At 41.1% G+C, this 8349-nt stretch overlaps 1 long non-coding RNA gene across 4 annotated transcripts in view; it reads left to right on the top strand.

Moving 5' to 3' along the window:
• Window positions 1–6255: 6255 nt before the first annotated feature.
• The window catches only part of LOC106147854, a 45640-nt gene continuing 43546 nt past the window's right edge, over window positions 6256–8349 (top strand). For all 4 annotated transcript variants that reach the window (XR_001232862.1, XR_001232861.1, XR_001232860.1 and 1 more), the window contains exons 1-2: window positions 6256–6458; window positions 7329–7466. This is a non-coding gene — a long non-coding RNA (uncharacterized LOC106147854). The remainder of the gene's footprint in view (window positions 6459–7328; window positions 7467–8349) is intronic.

Below are 8349 nucleotides of genomic sequence, written 5' to 3'. Positions count from 1 at the left end.
GGGCTTTCTCCCACCATTGAGTAGTAAATGCTTTGCTAATTTGCCTGATGATCCATTTATGAAGGTTGCTTGCTGATCCTCTACCGCAATCTACCTTTAATAGCCTGTCTGTTAGGAAAGGCCAGTCTTCTCCAATGAACCAACTTGATTTTATTAGGGCTTCTTATTGTATTTTGTTCAGGGAGTGCCTGAAAATGAGAAAGTGGTCCACAAAACTCTCTCATCACAGGCATAATTATTGCCAAAGTGCTTAGAAAGAAAGAAAAACAAATAGTAATCTTTGCTAATTGAAACAGTAAAATATGTGCAGTGCAGAATTATGCTCTGTAGATGAGGAAAAGAACCAATACCAAATGCACACAAAGTACACACTCACACACAAGATGAAATTATGAGTTATGAATATGTAAGACTCTCCCATTTCTTGTTCACTCATCTGTCTCCCACAGCTCCTGATTTCATGTGTGTTTGAAGCTCAGTGCATTGCTACTAATTATTTTTCAGATTTTTTGGCAGGATTGTTTTATAATGAAATCCATTTCCCTGGAGGGGAATTCACCTCACTTGTTTGCATTTCTGGTCCTCCTTTTACGGAATGAGATGGGAAAAGAAGGCTTTGTTTGCCTTCATTCTGCAATTCTTCCACTTTCTCCCCTACCCTTTTCAATTTCTGTCATCCTCTGGCCCTACATACACAAATCAAGTATTCTCAGAATATTTTTGTTCAACGTGGAGTGAAATGATGGGGAAGGTGGGGTTGCCACCCATAAGAGAAGCCAACTGGTAAGTGAGCACATCATAATGCAATTCATTTTTTTCTTTTGTAAAGATACCTAACTGCAGGCTTCTGCTAGTTTTACCTCCTTTACTGAATGAGAAGCACCATGTGCAAAGAAGGCAGATGAAGTTTTGTGGAAAACATTTTGGCCAATCTGGGATGCATGTATTTAAAAATCAGAGGTAGTGTGATGTGTGAAAAAACAGAGGCATTATGGTCAAACAATCTGGGATTTAAATCCTACCTTTGCAATGAGGACATTCCAAGGTAGAATAAGCCCAAGAAATCTTCTCTCTCCCACTGACTGTACTAAAAGCTTTGGACAAAATAGAAAAAGCAATGTCTGGGAGGCCCAAAAGTAAACAAAAGCAAGCTTGGTGTGAAAACACATTTAACACCTGGAGCAGCAAGCCACATGGAGATGAGCTCCTCAGACGTTGCTTCTTTAGAATATTGCCCTAGGCAAGCGCCACACAGGGAGTCATGCTAGTTGGTAGCCCTTGCAGCTGAATCTGGGACTGAAGCACCATTTTTCTGACCAGAGGAACTGGAAAAATGAAATCCAGTGAGCTGTAGAGTATGAAAGAAATATTGCAGAACGAGGAGTTGGAGAAGTAAATCTCCTAATTCTATGGACAACCCAAGCAGGCCTGGAAGACAGCTCTGTGCTACATATGCATGAGGCAGACCAAAGCAGCACAGGGAAGGCTCTGAGAATCCATTGAGACAGAAACCACTACTGGAAGAGGAAATATGTGCACTCTGAGTCTAACTGACTCAGACTAAATCAAAGCAACAATCAAGATTCTCTGGAGGGCTTTTACAGAACACGGTCAAATGCACAACACAGCATTTGCACTGGCCAAAAGTACTTAACATGCAAAGAAGCAGAAAAATGGGACCAAATTTAAAGGAAAAGACAATCATCAGATGCTAATTCAGAAATGATCTAGAAGTTGAAAGTATCAAAAACTTCAAGGTAGCTATTCCTATCTTGCATAACCTAAAGTTGGAGTTGGGTTTCCATACTTGAAAATAATGGAAAGAAAAAAGTTACCACAGAAATAGAAACCAAGAAAAAAAAAAAAAAAAAGGAAATTTTAAAATATCTAAAATTTTTAAAATTCTTGAATAGCCTAAATAGAACTTGAAGATAGATCAAGAGAAATTTTCTAATCTGACACAGGAGAAAAATTTAAGCAGATAAAATGAACAGCTCTCAGGCCTTGTGATAGTAAGTGCAATGGTGATTAATATCCCAGAAAGAAAGGAGAAAGAATGAAGAAATTATGACTGAAAAGTCCAACTAGGTGGAAAACATAGATTTACGGATTCATAAAGCTAGGACAGTCCAAAATAGGATAAACTGAAAGCAAACCATACCGAGACTCATGATAATTAGACTATTGAAAAACAAAGATAAAGAAAAAATATTGAAGATAGCTAGAGAAACAGCACAATGTATATAGGGGAGCAGCGGTTTGGAACACTCTTGATTTGTCATCAGAATCCATGCAGACCAGAAGACAGTAGCACAATATTTTTAAAGTATTAAAAGAAAAGAACTGTTGATAGAGAATTCTATATCCAGTAAAATACTTTCTTTGTAAGTGAAGGTGAAATAAACACATTATCAGATACAGAGAAAACAGAATTCATAAACAGATTTACTCTAAAAGAAACATTAAAGGAAGTTCTGCAGGGAAACGATGCCAGAAAAGCTTATATCTTCAGGAAGGAAGGAAGAGCAGCAGATATGGTAAATATTTGGATAAATATAAGCATGTTTCTCCTCAGAAAGCCTTTGAAGGATGTGTGTCTATTGAAAGCAAAATTATAACACTGTTTAGTGAGTTTTCAATGTGTACATAATTTATATATTCACCAACTAGAGTGTGAAGGGGACTGACTATACATCTGAGATAAATCTACAGAGATCAGTATGTTTCTGAGTTTTCTGCACTTTACACAGTGATAAATACTTTAACTAGAATGTAGAAGAGTAACATGTATGTTATAATTTTTAGAGCAACCACTAAATATAATACAAAAAGAAATAGTAAAGAAAGTAGATAAATTAATATGGAATGCTAAAATTTTTCAAATAACGCCCCCCAAAGAATTAAAGGGAAACAAAAATAGAAGAAACAAACATAAAATACATAGTAAAATGGTAGAGATCTAAATCCAGCCACATCAATAATTACATTAACTGTAAGTAATCGGAATGTATCCATTGAAAGACAGAGATTGTCAAACTGAATATTCTTTTAAAATCTGTCTTTCAGGGGCTGGGGATTTAGCTCAGCGGCAAAAGCGCCTGCCTGGCAAGCGCAAGGTCGTGAGTTTGGTTCCCAGTACCAGAGAAAAACCAAAAATAAAATAAAATAAAATAAAATAAAATAAAATAAAATAAAATCTGTCTTTCCTATGTACTAGTTAGAAGACCCAAAAGTTACTTAATCTTTCTGATCCATAGCTTCTTTACAGTGTAGGGAAATAATAAAATCTATCGTGAATGGCTTTTATGCAGATAAAATGAGGTACTGCCGGTCACATGCATAGTGCATTTCAAGTGTTTAATAAACAATTTCAACAGTCTACTAATGCTTATTAAGTTACTAAGTTTGTTTGCAAGTCCTTTATTAATTTAGCCTTGCAGTCTTTTGCTTTTGAGAAAAGTGCTAACGAGAAATGTTCACAAAAAAGTAAAAATATGTCTTTCCTCAAAACATGATTTTTCTTATGTCACTTGGAATGTTACATAAAATTACTCTTTATCTTTATCATGTAGTATCACTAAATACTTATAATGTTTTAGCATCATGAATTGGTAAACTGTATAGATTAAAGCCCTACTTACACATCTTCCATCAATTCTAACCATCTATTTAGTCAAGCTCTTTCTACGCTCATCGAAATGATTTCTGCTTACAATAATGTATTTTACTATAATCTTCTTTGCTTCCCACAGCATATTTGAATTTCAGACTATTAAATGTCAAAGCAAAGACTCAGACCCCTCAAGTTCTGCCCTTGCTGATTTACATAATTAAGGCATCCACTAATGAGTGCACGTTCCCCACCAGAAGGTGCAACTTTGATCCAGTCTCTTTGTGGAGAAGGTAGGCTGCTGGATTCTGGCCAGGGCAGAGACAGAGACACACAGAGTAACAGTGTCTTTAAGACACCATGCCAAGGTGCCGAAGAGGGCAGGGACCTGAGATCCATCAGTGGTTGTCAGATTTCCTCAGTGAATATTGTTCTGGGATAAAAATACAGAGAAGTACTCATTCATAAGTCAGGGACTTACTGTATCACACAGAGTAAATAGTACATCGGAAACAGTGACATTCTGTGTTATTTGGGCAAATGACACACCCACCTCTCTCAGCAACATACTTCTTCACATTGTACCAGTTAAAACTGATCATCACATAAGCAAAAAAAAAAAAAAAAAAAAATACAGAGAATTTCTTCTCAGCGAATATATATTGAGAATGCAGCAGGTGCAGGGCACAGAGCCGGTAGCCAGGAATAGTGAGATGAATCAACAAGACTGTCTCCTTCAGATGCCTGACAGTCTGGTGGAGCTGGAAGCTAGCCATTGCTCTGACCACAGAACACTTCTGTGATCCTTGCTCTGTTTGTGCCCTCTGGAGACCTCGACACCCAGGGACCACGTTCCTATAAACCTCAGTTGTCCCAGAGATTAGTCAGGAGAATTTGCATGCTGAGAACCTGTTCTTTTCCTCAGTCAACAACTTGCACACAGGGAGGTCTGGGAGTTGGTTTTTCCCGGTGTTGTTTGCAGTGTCACTTACCATTTATGTCGCCTGTCATAAGAGCCATTATACTATTTGCTTAAGTATTTAAATCAAGCCCTTTACTTAAAGCTAGTGGTTGCTGAGCTTTAATTAAAGCATATTTGCATACATTAATATCACCCAGCTTCCCCACATTCTAACTGCATTTTTGCATTAAAAACATGACATTTCATTAACAATAGTTGTCAGTGCCTAGGCTCTTATTTATGTCACAATTACAGGTCCTGTTAATTATAGCCCTGCCTAGTTTCTCCAGCTCCTCTGACAGAGCATGTGCAGCCATGGCTTCCAATTCTTCAGTGGGTGCATTTTGGCCTCTAAAGAGCAGCTTCACCAGGCTGCAGAAGATGTAAAGATGCCCAGTTCCCTTCATCTCCAGCCCTGCTGGCACTCTGGACTTCCGAAGTCAAGAGGAGCACATGCGGCTTTTATATCTCAGACTATTGGACCTAGAAGCTCCTGGCTAGATTCCCAGTCTTTCCTGGGGGTTGGTCTAGAGCATATAAAGTTGAGGACCAACATGAACTCTGATCCAGGCTGGAATCTTCTCTGAGGCTGAAGTAGTTGAGAGAAAAAAGTAACTTTGGTAGCTGTGAGTTGCAGATGAAAGCAAGATAGGAAGTTGCTACCTCTGGAGCGTGGTAGACAGTTACTGGAAGTGAAGAGCTGCCAGCTAGTGAATGTTAATAATGAACTGGATGCTTTAAAACACAAAGGACCCAACTGGTCACCTGGTTAATTACTCCTCCTGCTTCAGGATTTGTTCCAGGTCTCCCATCCCTAGTGAAGCCGTCACTCATTCTCTTCCCTTTTGTACTAGCTCTGTTAGGACGCTAACCACTAGTGATTACATTTTTCTCTTTCCAAATAGACTATGAATCCCTGAGGGAAAGGACCATAGTTAAACCACAACACCAGGCCTCCGGGGTCTGAACTGGAGCCAGCAATCAGGTAAGGCAAATTTTAGGAAAGGCCAAGACCGAAGGCTGCGCCACACCTGGCAGTGGGACACCTGCTTCCCCAGTGGGCTGAGCAACACAGACACTGCAGGTCCTGCAGTGTGCATGTGGCACTGTTCTGCCACAGCCGTCTCTCCAAGCTGACCCTGAACTTACCCTCCCTGTGGCTTTTGTGGAAAAAAAAAAAAAAAGCTTTAAAAATCAACCAATAGCTTATGGTGTCCCAAAACTTCAGAGACAGCCAAAGAGGGGAGGTTCTTCCAAAACATCTTCCATGGCCGCAGTGGATTTCTGAACCTTGTGGTACAGCCAGAGGGGAGGGAAGTCTGCCAGGGCCTGACATTTCTACACCCAGAGGCCAGAACAATAAACAGTGTGCTCAGCAGGCAGAGAGATGGCCTGGATTTGGGCTTCTCATGTTTCCATCCAAATACTGCCCTGCAAGGCCCAGCTCACAGTCTGTTTGTCTACTGTGAGCCCTGAAGCGGTCCCTGACCTCTGGGAGCCGTGCAGAGATTCCTGGGCCTGACAACAAGGTGACAGTGAATATCTCTGTGGCGCAGAGAACAGTGAAACACACTGTGAGCCAGAAACTGCTTTGAACCAATTGGAATGAACCCAAGGATGTGGGGCGGGTGGCAGCGCCCTGGAAGAGGGAATGTGTGTGTTTGAGCTCACAGCCCTGGACAGAGAGACTTGGCCCAGTCGCATTTTAGCAGCCACTTTTAAGCTTTGTCTGTATGCTGCCTTCTCTACAAGCTTTTCTGCCTCTCTGCATGTTGGTTCACTTCAGTAAAGATATGTGAACACAGACTATGTGCCAGAAGCTGTGCTGGATTCTGCAGATGCAAAGATGAGGTAGATTTCCTAGGAGAGTTTACCATCTACCAAGAGGTAAAATAGGAAATATTTTTATGGAGTTGTGAGTGGTGATTGCAGGGTATACGAGAGGTTAAGGGAGCAGTGGGGAGGAACACTAGACCCATTCTGGTCACCCAGGAAGACTCGCTGGAAAAGGGGACATCTAAACTAAGTTCAGAAATAAATAGAAGCTATTCAGATTAAGAGAGATGGGAGAGGTGTTGCCGGCTGCACAACCGGCACAAGGAAAGGCTTGATTGTGGAACACTTCGTGGTGTGTGTGAGAAGTTACAAATTTAATGTTAGTCCCATGAAACATGTTTTGTGCAAAATAGACAAAAAGAGAAAAGGCTAGAAGGACTGGCCAAGGTCAAGTCAGGAAAGATCATAAAGGGCTTGTTAGACCAAGGGGAGGAGCTTGAAATTTCTCTGTAGAAAATGAGAATTCTTTGAACAAGCTTGGTTAGGGAAGGGGTCCAAGGTGATGACTGTGCAGAAAGATCACTAGACTGCAGTGTGAAGAAGTGATTAGAGGACACAGCTAGAGTGAAAGGATCAGTGAGGAGGTCATCACGGCCATCTAGGAAAGAGCTCCGGGAGCAACAAAGGGTATGGAGGGGGATTGAGAAGACAGCCTTGACCAGACCTGGCTGTGAGGCTCAAAGGGGAGGGAAAATGGGCAGAAGATTCACAGAGGAACCCCAGAGGGATGTGGGTAGGACTTTGACAGTATCTGCTACAAAGCCCGGTCAATATCTTAGGAACGCATCACCCTCCGTTTTGCAGAATACATGGCAAGCTAAGAACAACGTGAAGACTGCCAAACTGGAGAGCCATGACTAGAGTAGTGCTGCTGAGTAAGATAATAATGGTAATTATTATTTTATTAACACTATATTCCAGGCGTTATTGCAAGTGCTTTTCATGGGAAATTTCATTTAATATTTACAACAACTCTGTGAGCTGGGACTATTACTTCATTTTACAAAGGAGGAGAAGAGGACACCAAGAATGTTAAGTGACTTGCCCAAGGTCACACAGGTACCATACGATAACTCTGGGCTTTTGAACTCTGGGGTATCAGGCTCCCATTACAATAGAGTGCCCGTAATCTTGACCACTATACTGTGTGGATGCCCAGCCACAGGTGGTGCCTAAGGTAGCTCTCATGGTATCTGGCATTCGGTCATGGGAGGCTGTTTTGGTTCAAGTTTTCTAGCAAGTGATTTGAAAGGTGGTCCCAAAAAGCATCAGCAGGAGAGAGGAGATGGGGGAGAGTGGGAGGCTGAAGGTAATAATGTAGAGTCAGGTAATAATGTAGAGGTTACCACTGTAACAACAGAGCCTTAATCCTTCTCAGAAACCTAGGCTCAGTGTACAATATATGACTCAGAGTTATCCCGCTGAAGAGGCAGGGGCCTCTGCCTGCTCCCCTCCCACATTTCCAATGAGCTGCAACAGCAGACAGAGTGCACTCTGGTGACCAGACAAAATCAACAAGAAAGCGTGCTAGGAACTGACAAGAAGCCTTTCTGGTATGTAAGTAAGCATCAAAGGGATATGGGTAGGACTTTGGCAGCATCTGCTACAAAGCCCTGTCAAGTATCTTAGGAATGTATTGCACTCTGCTTTGCAGAAGACACAGCTACGTCCATACATCTACGAAACAGAAAACTGAGAAACCATGAGCAACTACACAAACAAGATATCCTAAGTGTTTAACCAAGAGACACCCAGAATCTCTTTAAAGTAACACCATGCAATTTCTGGAGCTGCAGAACTCTAGATAAGTTCTTGTTGTACCACTGACTACAGGAGATTTTAAAAAGGAAAGGGGGTGGGGAGAGGAGAAAAACTGAAAAGATGTTTTCTCTTTTCTTTTTTCCAAAACCATGTGGACAGAGAATGTTATCCAACCCAAACT

This window comes from Chinchilla lanigera, unplaced genomic scaffold (genome assembly GCF_000276665.1).
Source record: "Chinchilla lanigera isolate Chin_1 unplaced genomic scaffold, ChiLan1.0 scaffold00011, whole genome shotgun sequence".
Taxonomy (NCBI): Eukaryota; Metazoa; Chordata; class Mammalia; order Rodentia; family Chinchillidae; genus Chinchilla; species Chinchilla lanigera.
This window is presented reverse-complemented; position numbering and strand designations above follow the sequence as displayed.